Source organism: Chlorocebus sabaeus, chromosome 26 (genome assembly GCF_047675955.1).
Source record: "Chlorocebus sabaeus isolate Y175 chromosome 26, mChlSab1.0.hap1, whole genome shotgun sequence".
Lineage (NCBI taxonomy): Eukaryota > Metazoa > Chordata > Mammalia > Primates > Cercopithecidae > Chlorocebus > Chlorocebus sabaeus.
Genome location: NC_132929.1, coordinates 22,290,906 through 22,307,295, shown reverse-complemented (window position 1 = coordinate 22,307,295; position 16,390 = coordinate 22,290,906).

Below are 16,390 nucleotides of genomic sequence, written 5' to 3'. Positions count from 1 at the left end.
TGGTAAAATTTATTTATGAAATGATACTGTTGGATCTCAAAGATAAAAATATGTCAAGAAAATATTAAAACATGTCTATATTGGCGTGTGGAGGTGTGGGGGGTATGTATGTGTGCACGCACATGTATGTCTGTGTGTGTGTATGCCAAGAGAGTTAATACTACAATTGAATAGAATTACTAATTCTATGTGTTTTCAGCACATGTATAGGACAGGTAGGAAAAAAACTGCGTAGTGATTCCTGTTCTGTTTTTTCACAAAACTCATGAGAATCAGAAGAAAGATTTTTGTTTTCGGAGTAGTTAATGATTATCTTCTGTGGTGTGATATAGACTGTAACAGGCACCTTTGAGACATGGCAAGAGACCTTTAGCTATGTGTGAAGCAGGAAAAACATGTGACACAGGAAAATAGTGTGTCTACAAAGTCAGTCCGAACATTATTCATTAAAAGAGAATAGATGGTGGTCAATAATATTCCTTGATCCGTTGTCCTAGAATGGCGCTGACCCAAAGAACTTTCTACAATCATGGAAATGTTCCCTATTTGCTCTGTCCCACATGGTGCCCCTACAGACATATGGCTGTTGAGCATTTGAAATGTGACTGGTGCAACTGAGAAATTAAATTCTATTTTTTAACTTAATTAATTTAAATTTAACTGTTAACATATATCTAAGGACTACAGTATTAGAAAGCACATTTCTCTGAAATAGTAAACATATTTGAGTATGATGAAATAACAACTAGAGTGAGTCCATCTTTTCATCATGCAATGTGAAGAAATGCACTTAGTCAAAGACTGCTTTCCTTATAACTTCCCTGCTCTCTGAGGGAGAAAGATTTGAGTTCATGTGTTAATAAAGTTAAAATAACTTCATTTCACTGATGATACTAGTAGAGAGCATTAGTATGATTTTACGTGGTCTGAATAGTATGACACTAAAAATTCAAAGGAAAAGATGATGATTTTAAAATTGAGAGTAGGGTACCAAGTTTCCTTTCAAAATCCAAACAGTGGTATCAATGGCTTCCTTGTGAAGGATTTAACTTTTTTCTTAATACATATTTTCACTTTTGGGAGATAGAAATTGGCAATAGATGATTGAGATTATTATTTATCACCCAAAGCAAGTAGAATGGATTAGGAAACCAATTGCTGCTGTGGTCTAAGTTGAAACATTTGAGGTCAAACTTTACAGTGTGATATATTCATTTATTTTACATCTGATGTAGCTCTGAAAATAGTCTTTAATGAGATATATTAGTTTTTGTCTCATAATATCTATGCACACATTTGAAAATAATGCACATAGCCGATGAAGCTGTAAATAGTTGCTCCTATTTCCACATAATATATAGTTGAAAGTCAGAGGGTTTTAACTCAATAGAAACCCACTACATGTAGAATGTGGCCACTTGGCTACATTGTCCATCACTGAGCCACATATACATTGTAGTAAAGCTTTAAAATGAATAGGATATCTGGCATAGATACAAAATAAGTAATACTCTTTTTAATAATCAAGATAATGTTTACTGCGTAATTATTTTTAAAGCCATTATTACTTTAAACTTATTTAACTAAAATGTGATAACCTCAAATTGCCCTAGTCACCCACTATGTGGTTATTGGATTGCCAAAAATTTGAGAAACACTGCTTTATAACATATTTAGAAACATAAGCAGAACTAAGATTTATTGTGGATTTTTTAACCTTATCTGCCATTTCAGGAAACAGCCAGAAATCTCACAGTTAACTTAAACACCTCTTCTGCCCACGTATCCCATATTGTCAATACCCGTGTTCTACCAATTTTATTCAAACTCATTGCTTCATGCTCCATTTTCTCTAGCTTAGACAACTGCACCTTGATTCAGAAGTTTATTTTCTCCCAGTTGAGTTGCAACAATGGCCTTCTAACTGGCCTCTCAGTTCTCGTTCTCTTTTCTTTAAAATCTTTTCTCCGCATTATCACTATGTTTCTACTTAAAATTTGTTTGATGTTTCTCAGCACTGTTTACAAATCAAATGTAGTTTGGTGAAATGCCGTCTCTAGTAAAAATACAAAAAATTAGCCAGGCTTGGTGACAGGCGCCTGTAGTCTCAGCTACTCGGGAAGCTGAGGCAGGAGAACTGCGTGAACCCAGGAGGCGGAACTTGCAGTGAGGGGAGATTGCGCCACTGCACTCCAGCCTGGGCGACAGTATGAGACTCCATGTAAAAAAAAAAAAAAAACCACTGTGATTTTCTCTATGTTAGCAGTAAGCACTGAGAAATGAAAATGGTGAAACTATTCCCTTAAAAATCATAACAAAAAAGTATATAATGCTTAGGAATAAATTCAACAAGAAAGGTATAGAAGCTGAGTAAATCTGATTGAAAGAATATGAACAAAGAAAAAATTGAAATAGCATACCATGTTTTCAGATGGAAAAGATTAATACAATAAAAATGTCAATCTTCCTAATATTAATAAATGTACTTCAAGTCCCATTAAAATATTTATGGGGATTAGGATTTAAATTTGGTTTTGAAATTTGACAAAAGTCTCTTTTTAAGTTGATGAGAAAGAATAATGCCAATAAAGGCAAAAGCAATAATAGGGAATAAGAGTATACTAAATATTAAAACACATTATAAATATTCTGTGACATAAAGTTGGATGCTGACATAGAAATAGAAACCAGTGAGATCTAATGAAAAATGCAGACACAAATCACAATTGATGTGAAAATTTAATATATGACAAGGGTGATATTTTCAAAAGTGCTTACACAATGGACTGTACGTCTGAAAAGAAAAGTTGGAATGCTACCTAGAACTATAAGTAAAAGAAAAAATTCAGATAAATTGAGAACTTGAAAAAGACAACTGAAAAGAAGCTCTGAGACGATATGTATAAAAATTGAGAAAGGAGAAGACCTTTATCAAGACAGAAAATTAAGAAAGTATAAAAGCTATAAAATGATAATATTTTTCTATAAAGTGATATAAACTAGTATATGACAAATATTTACTATATAAAATCCTAGTTAAATTATACATTTGAATTCAAATACATTTGAATTTTACATGACAGAGAAAATAGTAATATTTAACATGAGACCACTTAAAAATTCACATGAAAAACTAATGAAAACAAGCAAAACTCACAAAATAGTAAACCCAAGTAACCAATAAGTGTGTCCCTAAACCCACCAGTAGTCAGATAAATGAAAAGTACAATGTCAATAAAATTTTATATATAGTTTAATTGGCACAAGTTAAAGCAATCATCAGTGTTGCTTGTTGGAATATGGGAAAAATAACCTCTTAATTTGCTGGTGAACATATGACAGTCTTTGAAGAAGTAATTTAGCAACAAAATCTAAATTTGAAAATACACATACCTTTCAACCCAGCAACTCTGCTCTGGGACCTATCTCATATAATTAAAATAGCTTGGCAAGATATGTATACAAGGAACTTTATTACAGCAGTTTTCATTGTGACATAAAACTGGAAGCAAAGATCACCATTAATAGCAGAATGGTTGAATAAATTATGGTAAATCCACATGATGGAATATTTTGAAGCCATTAAGAAGAATTAATTAAAGCTACTTGAGTTACCTTGAAAGAATCTTTGTGAAGTCTAGCAGAGAAATTGTACAATTGGACCTAATTCTTTTAATTGACCAGATGAACTTGAATAGAAGATGAATAGATGAATTTAGAAATGAATGTAGAATTATAAAAAGGTGAATGTATGTTTATACACGATTATTTCAGCATGGATAAAATTCCATAACAATACACACCAGTTGGTTAGACATGTCAACTTATTTAGTGGAAGAAAAGGTGCGAGTTGGTTGTTTATTGAATAAGTTAGTAAGTAAACTAAAGGTGGAAGAAAAAGGTGAGGAGAGAGTTTAAATAGATACCTATATAAAAGTATAGATATCAATAATTATCTGTTTTAAATCAATGACAATATGATGATAACTTCTGACCTATAAATGACATCTAATTGGTAAATTAAAAAATTGAATATAAGTAATGCATATAAAAGGAGTATATTATTTTTTTAAAAAAAGAAAAACAAAAAAATCCTATGGTGACACTCAGATACCTGCAAGAAAAAATCCAAATGGCTTACTATGCCATATAAAGTCATGCAAGAAAAGGGCCTGTTTCTCAAAATTCTCTCCTGCAATATCCCCTCTCATTTATTACATATGCCAGTAAGTCCTGAAGCACTTCTAGTAACACACAAGCACACGAAGACACAAGCACACAAAAGATAAGTCATTTTGTTAGTTTATGCCTTGATTGTGTTATCTATTATTGATCTTCATGTCTAGAATTGTGGCTAGAATAAAATAATAAATGCTTATTGAATAAGTTAGAAAAAAATTAGTGAATAAATGGATGAATGCTGTATTCTCAGCCAGGAACATCCTTCATTTATTTCTCCATTTGATTAATTCTTATGCCTTTTTAAATTTTAGCTTATGTGTCATCTCTTCCAGAGATCCTTTCCTGAACTTTCTTGAGGATTCCCTTCATATTATTTACCAGCACTTACACATTAGAGTGCTATTATCAGGTTTCATGTTTATTTCTCCCACTAGATATAAAGCAATTAAAAGTCAGTGTCTGGAAGTGAATTCATTTTTGGTTCCTTATATCCAGCACAATGCTAGTCATATAACAAATGCTCAATTAATATTTGCTTAACTAAAGTTATAAACTGAAGAAAGTAGCAGATTTCTGACTTTAGAGTTGTAAATATATTTCCATTATCTTATTTCAACATATACCTCAAAACAAATAAATTTACAATGTAGTACTTGACGTAAAAACAAAATAAATTACAGATGAAAAATTTTCAGAACTTATACAATTTCCCAGAACTCAACATTCAAGAGGCCAACCAACTAATCACGTAATTATTTTTCAGTCAATTTGAAAGAAATATGTATATACTTTTTTTCTTTCCAACTTTTATTTTTGGTTCGGGGGTATATGTGCAGGTTTCTTACATGGGTAAATTGGTGCCATGGGAGTTTGGTGTACAGATTATTTTGTCACCCAGATAATAGGCATAGAACCCAGTAGGTAGTTTTTCAATCCTCACACTCCTCCCACCTGCCATCCTGAAGTAGATCTTCATGTCTTTTTTTCCCTTCTTTGTATCTATATGTTTGCAATTGTATTAGTCTGTTCTCACACTGCTAAAAAAGACATACCTAAGGACTGGGTAATTTATAAAAGGAAGAGGTTTAATTGACTCACAGTTCAGCATGACTGGAGAGGCCTCAGGAAACTTATAGTCATAGCAGAAAGGGAAGCAAACATGTTCTTCTTCACATGGTGGCAGCAAGGAGAAGTGGCAAGCAAAAGAGGGGAAATGCCTCTTATAAAACCATCAGATCTCATGATAACTCACTATCATGAGAACAGCATAAGGGTAACTGCCCCCATGATTCAATTACCTCCCACTTGGTCCCTCCTGTGACACATGGGGATTATGGGGATAGCAATTCAAGATAACATTTGTGTGGTGACATGGCCAAAACATATCCTTCCATCCTGGGTACTTCCAAAATCTCATGTTCTCACATTTCAAAACAATCATACCTTACCAACAGTCCCATAAAGTCTCGACTCCTTCCAGCATTAACCCAAAAGTCCAAGTCCAGAGTCTCATCTGAGACAGAACAAGTCCCTTCTGTCTATGAGCCTGCAAAATGTAAAGCAAGTTAGTTACTTTCTAGACACAATAGGGGTATAATCATTGGGCAAATACACTTGCTCCAAATGGGAGAAATTGGCCAAAACAAATGGGCCACAGGGCCCATGCAAGTTTAAAATCCAATACAGCAGTTTTTAAACCTTAAAGTTCCAAAATGATCTCCTTTGATTCCATGTCACATATCCAGGTCATGCTGATGCAAGAGGTGGGCTCCCATGGCCTTGGGAAGCTCTGTCTCTGTGGCTTTTCAGGATTCAGCTCCCCTTCCAGCTGCTTTCATGGGCTAGTGTTGTCTGTGGCTTTTCCAGGCTTGCAATGCAAGCCGTCAGTGGACCTACCATGCTGGGGTCTGGAAGATGGTGGCCCTCTTCTCAAAGCTCCAGTAGGCAGTGCCCCAGAGGAGACTCTGTGTGGTAGCCCTGACCCATTTTCCTTCCACACTTCCCTAGCAGAGGTTCTCCATGAGGGCTCTACCCCTGCAGCAAACTTCTGCCTGGACATCCAGGGGTTTTCATACATCCTCTGAAATCTAATTGGAGTCTCCCAAACCTGAATTCTGGACTTCTTTGCACCTGAAGGCCCAACAGTACTTGTAATCCACCAAGACTTGGAACTTGTACCCTCTGGAGCAACAGCCTGAGCTGTATACATTGGCCCTTTTTAACCATGGCTGGAGCTAAAGCAGCTGGGGTGCAGGGTGCCAGTTCCCAAGGCTGCATAGAGCTGGTGGGCCCTGGACCCAGTCCATGAAGCCATTTTTCCCTCCTAGGCCTTAACACCTGTGATGGGAGGAGCAGCCACAAAGGTCTCTGGCTTGCTCTGGAGACATTTTCTCCATTAGCCTGTCAATTAACATTTGATTTCCCATTACTTATGTGAATTTCTGCAGCCAGCTTGAATTTCTCCCCAGAAAATGGGTTTTGCTTTTCTATCACATTATCTGACTGTAAATTTACTAGACTTTTGTGCTCTGCTTCTTTTTGAATACTTGGCTGCTTAGAAATTTCTTCTGCCCAATACCTTAAATCATCTTTCTCAAGTTCAAAGTTCCACAGATCTCTAGAGCAGGGGTAAAATGCCACCAGTCTCTTTGCTAAAGCATAACAAGAGTCACTTTTGCTCCAGTTCCCAACAAGTTCCTTATCTCTCCATCTGAGACTACCTCAGCCTGGACTTTATTGTCCATACCACTATCTGCATTTTGGTTAAAGCCATTCAACAAGTCTCTAGGAAGTTTCAAACTTTGCCACATTTTCCTTTCTTCTGAGTCCTCACAGGCTCTAGAAAATTTCAGACTTTCCCACATTTGTCTCTCCTCTTATGAGACTTCCAAATTTTTTCAACCTCTGCCTGTTTCTCAGTTTCAAAGTTGTTTCTACATTTTTTGGTGTCTTTGCAGCAGTGTCTACTACCTGGTATCAATTTAGTTTATTAATCCATTCTCATGCTGCTGATAATGACATACTTGAGACTGGGTAATTTATAAAGGAAAAAATGTTTAATTGACTAACAGTTTAGCATGGCTAGGGAGGTCTCAGGAAACTTAAAATCATGGTGGAAGGGGAAGAAAACGTGTCCTTCTTCACATGGCAGCAGTAAGTAGAAGGGGTGAGCAAAAGCAGGAAAAACCCTTCATAAAACCATCAGATCTCATGAGAATTCAGTATCATGAGACCAGCATCAAGATAACTGCCCTTATGATTCAATTACCTCCCACTGAGTCCTTCCCATGACACATGGGGATTATGGGAACTACAATTCAAGATAAGATTTGGGTGGGGACACAGCTGAACCATATTGTTGTTTGGCTCCCATTTATAAATGAGAACATGTGGTATTTGGTTTTCTTTTCCCATGCTTGTAATAATAATGTGCTTAAAATAATGGCTTACAGCTGCATTCATATTGCTGCAAAAGACAATTTCTTCCTTTTGTATGACTGTGTAGTATTCCATGCTGCATATATGCCACATTTTCTTTATCTAGAATACCACTGATGGGCATCTAGGTTGATTCCATGACTTCGCTGTTGTGAATAGTGCTGTGACAAACATACAGGTGCATGTGTCTTCGTGGTAGAACAATTCATATTTCTTTAGGTATATGCCCATTAATGGGATTGCTGGGTCAAATGGTATTTCTGTTTTCAGTTCTTAGAGAAATCTCCAAACTGCTTTCCACAGGAACTAAATTAATTTACCTTTCCACCAGCAGTGTATAAGTGTTCCCTTTTCTCTGCAACCTCACTAGCATCTGTTATTTTTTTGACTTTTTTATTACAGCCATTCTGACTGGTGTGAGATGATATTTCGTTATGGTCTTGATTTGCATTTCTCTAATGATTAGTGATATTGAGCATTTTTTTCATATGCTTGTTAGCTGTGCATATGTCTCCTTTTGAAAAGTGTCTGTTCATGTACTTTGCCTGTTTCTTTATGGGATTGTTTTTGCTTATTATTTTTTTAAGTTTCTTCTAGATTCTGGATAGTAGACATTTGTTGGATGCATAGTTTGCAAATATTTTCTCTCATTTGTAAGTTGTGCGTTGACTCTGTTGGTCATGTCCTTTCTTGTGCAGAAGTTTTTTAATTTAATTAAGTCCCACTTATCAATTTTTGTTTTTGTTGCAATTGCTTTTGGAGACTTTGTCATGAAATCTTTGCCAAGTCTTATGTACAGAATGGTATTTCCTAGGTTTTCTTCTCAGGTTTTTACAGTTTGGGGTTTAACATTTAAGTCTTTAATCTATCGTGAGTTGACTTTTATATATATATAGAAAGGAATTAGTCCACTTTTGAGCTTTTGCATATGACTAGCCAGTTATCCCAGCAAAATTTATTAAGTAGTCCTTCTCCCTATTTTTGTTCATTTATTTTTTGTTGATTTTGTTGAAGATCAGATGGATGTAGATGTGCAGCTGTACTTCTGGGTTTTCTAACCTGTTCCATTGGTCTGTGTGTCTGTTTTGTACCAATATTAAGCTGTCTTGATTACTATAGCCTTGTACTATAGTTAGAAGTCAGGAAGTGTGATACCTTTGGCTTTCTTCCTTTGCTTAGGGTTGCTTTGGCTATTCAGGCTCTTTACTGGTTCCTTATGAATTTTATAATAGTTTTTTTCTAGTTCTGTGAAAAATAACATTGGCAGTTGGATAGGAATATCCTTGAATCTATAAACTGCTTTGAGCAGTATGGTCATTTTAACAATATCGAGTCTTCCTACCCATTAGCATGGAATGTTTTTCTGTTTGTTGGTGTTGTCTGATTTTTTCAGCACTGTTTTGCACTTCTTGGTGTACAGGCCTTTCACTCCGTAGTTAGTTGTATTCCTAGGTATTTTATTTACCTTGTGACTACTGTGTTTACATTCTTGATTTAGCTCCCAGCTTGGGCATTATTGGTGTATAGAAATGCTACTGATTTTTGTACATTGATTTTATATCCTAAAACTTTGTCAAAGTTGTTTATTAGATCTAGGAGCCTTTGGGCATACACTATGAGGTTTATGAAATTTTAGAATGTCAAGGATAAGAACAAAATCCTAGAAAATTTTTTCTTCCCTGAAAGAAGAAATTAAAATGTCACATAAAAAAGCGTCAAGAATTAAAATTATTTTGGTCTGTGTCAGAGAAAAATGAAAAGCAAAATATTATACATGGGGAATATTGTAAAGGTACATTTTTGTGCCAGTAGAACTTACCAGTCATGGGTGAAGGTAAAATAAAGTTATTTGAAGACATGAAAAGTGTCTCAAAAATTTACCTTTTCAAAGGAAATTACTAAAGGATATTCTATAAACAAATAAATAAAAAAGCTAAGACGAGGAGAGCATGACATAGGGAATAGAAGATCAAAACTCATTAGAGAAAAAAGCCTTGAGAGCGATTAGTTTTAATTGTTTGGGTGAGGCTGCTGAGGGAATGAAACTGACAAATAATCAGATAGTTTCGATGATACAGAAAATTGTCCTGACCTATGAGAAGCTATGGCAGGATGTAGTCATAATTCTGAAAAATTCAGGGAACTGATATTAGCAAACCAAAGCCAGTAATACAAAGTAGGATGATGTATATCATGACTAAGGGGATTTTATCTTAGGAATAAAAGGTGGGCTGAAGATTCAAAAAATCAATCCATTAAAATTTAATACTTTAATAATTTAATCTTATTTAACCATATGAACAGGCTAAAACAAAATACATAATTATCTCAATATATCTAGAAAACAATTTGAGAAAATACAAAATACATTTCTGATAAAAAAGTCAAGAAACTAACAAAAATAGAGTAATTTCTCAATAAAGGATATTTGAGAAAAATCTACAACTAATATTATACCTAAGGCTTTGCCTTTAAGATTGGGGAAAAGGGGTTGGGTAAGGCATTGTTGTTTTTCTTTATAGAAACCTTTTAGAGTTTTTCTTTTAAAACTTTGAGTTACTTTGTACACGTATCAAAAATATTACTTTGAGAAACATGAAATTTAATTAAAATAATGCCGTGATTGATGAACATAAAGAAATACACCAAAGGAAGTGAGCTGTATTTTGCCTACATTTCAAAATGTTTCTGAGTCCAAATTATTTTTGATCCAGGATTACAATTTCAATATTGACTGCTTGCATTTAAGTACTACATACTAATAAAGCCTACTCTCCTACAAACCTCTAAGAAATCTAAGAAAAGCAAATGAGTTCCCCCAAAAACAGGATGTGAGTCCACATGAAAGGATCAGATAAAAGGCTAAACCAAAGCCTATGCCTACACAGAGGGTCTAATCTGGTTAGTGGGAAAAGATGTGAAAAATGAGGTTGCTAAAACAACATAGGAAAATAAACCTGTTCTTCCCAAGCTGTCGCTTTGGAATGGAACTGACAAGCTGATTCACACTATGTTGCTTTGATGGATTACAGTTTCATGGATTATTCTCCTCAGGAACATGTGCATTTTAACAAGCAAAAACCAGAAGTAAAGCAATAAAGATAGGATTTCAGGCACATACTCAGGCTTTTGGAAGAAACCGTCAGGGGCTTCAGGGTTTGTTGGAGTCCCCCAGATTAAACAAGTAGGTAGAGATCTCCCTGGCCTGTGCAACATCTTATGGGAAGTGTCTGAACTAGATGTGAAAACAAAGAAACAGTCCACTTACTTTCCTGTGGTCCAGCTACTAGAATTTCACCCCACTGTGAAATCCAGCATAACCAATATTTCATTTTTAATTTCAACTTGTAAATTACTTCTATAAGGGGAGTGTTATAAGAGGCAAGTGATATATTTTGAGAGTAGCTGAAAAATCTCAAGACCTAAAATTTCCAGCATCTGCAATCAAGTTTTACTTTCCTTAATCCATGCAGAACAAGGTATTTGCAGTGTAATGCAGGTAATTTCATTCATAATCATGAACCGTGTATTTAAGTAATCAGTTCTATGCATAATTATTCATTTTGGATGAAAAGCTGTGCCTAGCTTTTCTGGGGATACATGCCCATTTTTTTTTTTCAATTTCAAAACCAATCATAAATGCCTTAAAACTTTGTTCCAAACTGATTTCTGCCCATCAATAAGACTTGCTAAGTGAATATAAAATTGGTCCTTGGAAGCCAATGGTGTCGGAGGGGATAGTTTTTATGAAGTGTGGCTTTACTCTCTGTAGTACCCACAGCCTATAACCATTAATATGGCTGAATTAACAATAATGTTCATTCATTCTGTGAGATCAATGACTCATCTGCATTATTGGCAAGCCTCAGGATCCTACAAGGTACTTCCTATCCACCCCAAAAGTGTCTGGGCATCTCCAGACTGTGTCCACCTATGTCCAACAATGTGAATACAGCTTCTGCCTGCTATGGGCCCCCACCAGGCTGCTACTGGGAGTTCCCTCTGGTGGTTGGACATTTACCCCTTTTGCCAAACTCTGAAATATCCTCTGGAGCTCAGTCACACAGGCTTCTGCTATTCCTTTGAAGAGACACTGAGTGCCCTGAGTATTGAACCCTCAGGACATCTCAAAACAGCAGACGTCTAAAAAGTCAAAATGATGCTGCCTTCTTTCAGTATTCACTTCCCTGGAGCCATGCTGCATTCTGTTAAGAAAAGGCAGGTCGGTGCCATTTTCTGAGACTGTGGTCAAAGCCACAGTCCTTGGCTCAAGTAAGGATGGCCCTCATTTTGCACCAAATTCACCATACTGCCCCTCTGACCCGTGCTTCTTCTTGGGCTTTTTTTCTGAGCATTTCTATAATAACTATTACCATTCTTCCAACTACTAAGGTTCAAATTCTTTGAAATCTCTCTGTTTAAATTCTCACATAAAATCGTTCAAAAGGTGCCATTGATTGTCATTTGCATAGCCCTTCCAACTTATCATGGACTCATATGCTTACTTACTAAAAGCATATTTTTAAAAAAAGCAAATGAGATAAACACTGTTAGGAATTTAGATTCAAATTCAAATAAGATAGAACGATGATAAATAACTGCAATATGGTATGACAATACTTAATTTAGGCCCTTATTTCTCACCTGCTCTATTTAAAAATTCTTGTAATTCGTTCTCAAACATCTACACTTTCTCTAATTCAATCCAAATTGCTCCAAGCAATCAAATAATTTTCTTAAAGACTGGTTCTAAACCTATTCAATATTTTCCTTCTTAACAACCCTGGGAGTATCTACATTGTCTGTTTAATAAAGTCCTAAGTCATTTGATCAGCATTCAGAAACCACAAAATTGAAACCACTTTGCCAAATTTTTATTCATTCATTTTTCTGCAAGTAACCTTTGTTCTAGGTAACCCGGACAAGCAAGCATTACCCTAAAGATTTTGCCTTTTCTTTTTTCTTTCATTTCTTGACTACAGTGCTGTTGTTTCTTGCTTAGAATGCACTTTCTTCCTGCTCCTTTTAGAGATCCCATGTCTGTTGAATGGGGGTTACTTTATTCTGAACTCTGACATCACCTTGCTTGTCATCTGATGCTTAATACATATTATTTTATATATTGTTTATGTCCACCTCTCATCTCTCCCAATAGAATGGAAATTCTTTTTTTTTTTAAAGACTTAGCACTTATTCATCTTTGATTTCACATGCCACACAGTATATAAACCACATCACATACTCAATTTGTTGATTGCATGAAAAACTATTTTATTAGAAATAAAGCCCTTGATTTACAGCAAAGGTGACTGGATGGAAATATTTGTCATGTAAATCTTATTTTCTACTGACTTCCATTAGGTAATTAAAAAATTATGTTTCCATGGGGGAAAAAACGGTAATACACTTAGGAAGCAACTGGTCAGAAATGTGACTAGCTCCCTGAATTACCAAGTATTGCACACAAAAGACATATTAAATCTAGAGGCTATTAGCTAGTTATTTTCATTTCTTGACACCTCTTTCAATAACAATTTCTTGAATAAGTGAATCATTGAATGAAAGAGAGCCTCCCATTCAATTCTAGAAGCCTGTTTCTGTAAACTGTTACCTAACTAAAGCATCTTGCCGTTAGTATCTAATGTGGGACAACACTGACAGATCTTACATGATCCAGAGCTCCAGCAGGCTGGCTGACTCTTTCTAGTCTGCACCTGAGTTTGATTTCCCCCTCTGCCCAAGCCTGTTTCCTCCCTTTCCCTTGTGCAAGTAGGGAGGTCTGGTAAACATCCAGTGCCTTATTAATTTACTTAACATAATACATATTAATACAGCTTATTTCCCTACAACAATTGATACCAAAAATATCAACATGTAAGATGGGATTTGGAAGCTACTTCATTTGCAGCCAGCTGACAATGAGAGCCTCATCGCTGGTTATGAGTGAGGCACACACAGGTTCCGGTGCCGCGTGGCTATCCAGTTTCCTTAAACTTGCACCAGGTAATAGGGTTACCGGTTCATACGGCTTAGTCATGCTCTCAAGATTGGCTTGTGTCATTCTCAATGACACCATTTCCATCTAACAATGGGTGGCCACCTGCAGCGTTATTAGGTCTGTTGGATACATAAGACCCTAAGGGACAGAGCTGATTGCACCATAGCCTGGACCTACTCTAGTGCCCCTTATTACCCTTAGCCCTACTCAAAATGAGCAGCCTCTACGTAACTCAGATGATGGGTTATAATAGCACTCCTAGATGTAAAACATATTGCCCGCAGAGCCCAGTAAGGCCTTTCCAGCACGGTGCTGCTTATTTATGGTAGACAATGCTAGATAGAGCACTTTGCCTTTTATTTTGTTGGAAATATGTTAGCACACTGCTTACCACAGGGCTATATATTTCACTGAAGCTGTAGGAACCTGAAACTTTATAGGGTTTATCTCCCAGTCGCTGGAGGACATGTGTCTTACCCAGGTCTCTAGTATATTAGCAATCAGTTGCTTATCCTACCCAATGAGTGTTCTGTCACTGACATAATGGTCAATGTGATATTATACAGGATATGCAAACAGTTCATGTCTCTTTAGACAGTATAACAACAAGAAACTGAGTTTCAGCAATATTATGGCAGTCCAGATGTCTGTAGACATTATGACAAAGGGAAATAAAACTGCAAATGAATATCAATATCCATTCCACCTACATGCAAGTTGTTCTCATCCTCTTTTCTAATCTGAATAGCAAAGATGTATTTGCCAAATCAATGGGCATATACCACATACCTGAGGGCTTGTTAACAAAGAAATGTACCACTCCTTCTAGCATAGCAGCTGCCACAGAGCTACAACTTGTTTGTGTTTGAGGTATTTGAACAAGCCAAGGACTGTCTGTGGTGGTTATTTTAAATTCCAAGTATATTAGCCTCAGTTATACTCTTGGGGACTAGGCAATAACCACTGAGTGAGTCTGCAAACACAGTGAACCCACTATAAGCTAGATATATCCAAGATTCCATTTGTTACTTGATCCCTCATTAGAACCTCTATTGAGGGGGAAGCACAGGTCACGTGATGATGCATCTGAGTTTCAAGTATCAACTTCCATTGAGACCTTTTTCTTTTTCTTTTTTTTTGACAGAGACTTACTCTGTCACCCAGGCTAGAATGCAGTGGTACGATCTCGGCTCACTGCAACCTCTGTCTCCTGGGTTCAAGCAATTCTCCTGCCTCAGCCTCCTGAGTATCTGGGACTACAGACACCCACAACCATGCCCAGCTATTTTTTTGTATATTTAGTAGAGACAGGGTTTCACCATGTTGGCCAGGCTGGTTTTGAACTCCTGACCTCAGCTGATCTGCCAACCTCAGCCTCCCAAAGTGCTGGGATTACAGGCATGAGCCACCGTGCCTGGCCTCCAGTCATTCTTTAAATGTCAACACAACCCCCTTTCCATGAGTTAAGTCACCTTTGGTATTACTATTAGTGCAATTTTTCTGGAACAAACAAAAAACAAAACAATGACAATAAAACTCGGGTTTTTTTTATGGCCTTAAAATGTCATTATGTTGCCTTCACACTTAAAGCATGCTTTCCATAGGGAATACCATTCCTGATTGTCAATTATTTTTCTCTTTTGCTTTAAAGTTTTGATTTACATCACTAAAAACTGGCTCTATATCTTATTGTTGCTTGTTTGATGTCCCTTTTCTCTTGTTGATTTAAAAATATTCTCTTTAGTTTTAGCAGTCTGACCATGATTGCCTGGATGTGGTTTCTTTGAATTTCTTAAGCTTGATATGCTTCTAGGATACCTTTCAGAAATACAGGGCATATTAATTCCTTCCAGCACAGCCCCCCCAATATGTAGGTTATCTTGGGAGATAGCCTCATTTGAAAAGCGTCACTATGGCCAAGGTTATGTCACTTTCCCATGGAGGTCCACATCCAATAACCTATACAAATATGTATGGAGAGGTCTGAAAGCCCATTCTGTTTTCAGTTCCCCCTTCCTCACACGTACAGGGTTGGCTGAGGCATCTCACAGAGACTGCATATCAAAGCTCAACTTCTATGTCTACACAAACCTGCTTCTTTTCTTTCACTTCCTCACATAAGAATCCCAAAAGCACTCCCAAATAAACCTCCTGCAAGTCTACCAGAGAACCCAACCTTCAATAGTTAGTATGCAGAACATTCGCAAAAGCTGAAGGTATGATGTGATTTTGGAGCTGGATCACCTACTGTCTTGGTTATCAATAAGGAACTCATCCCGTGTGGTAGGTGGAGCAAAGATGGCCCCCGGAACAAGGTAGTATTCCAGTTACGTTAAAATGTTCACCAACAGTCAACTGGAATGCTATATCAGCAAAAAGAAATGCAGTTTCTGCTGTGATAGATCAGGTAATTGAGAAATAGTGGGATAGACAGTCATGGATGACAAGGGACTAACTGCCTATTCCTAAACTAGACTGATGCTTTGAAAAAAATAATAAAAGGCTAAATATGATAAATCAGTAATTAAAAGCGAATTGTGAAAGCAGTCATTCCAAATCTGTCTCTATTTTCCCTTCAAGATATTGCAACTATAACTCGGTTTAAAGTTGCAGTATAATCCATCTGGAGATGTGCTGGACCTCATACAGGAGGAAAGGAAGGGTTCGACAAAGCAACGGCGGGACTTCAGCAGGACACCTGCAGGAGCCAGGAGAGTCATGATCCTGGATTCTGAAGGTGCTTTGGTTAAAGGGCAATGAAAAATAAAGTCA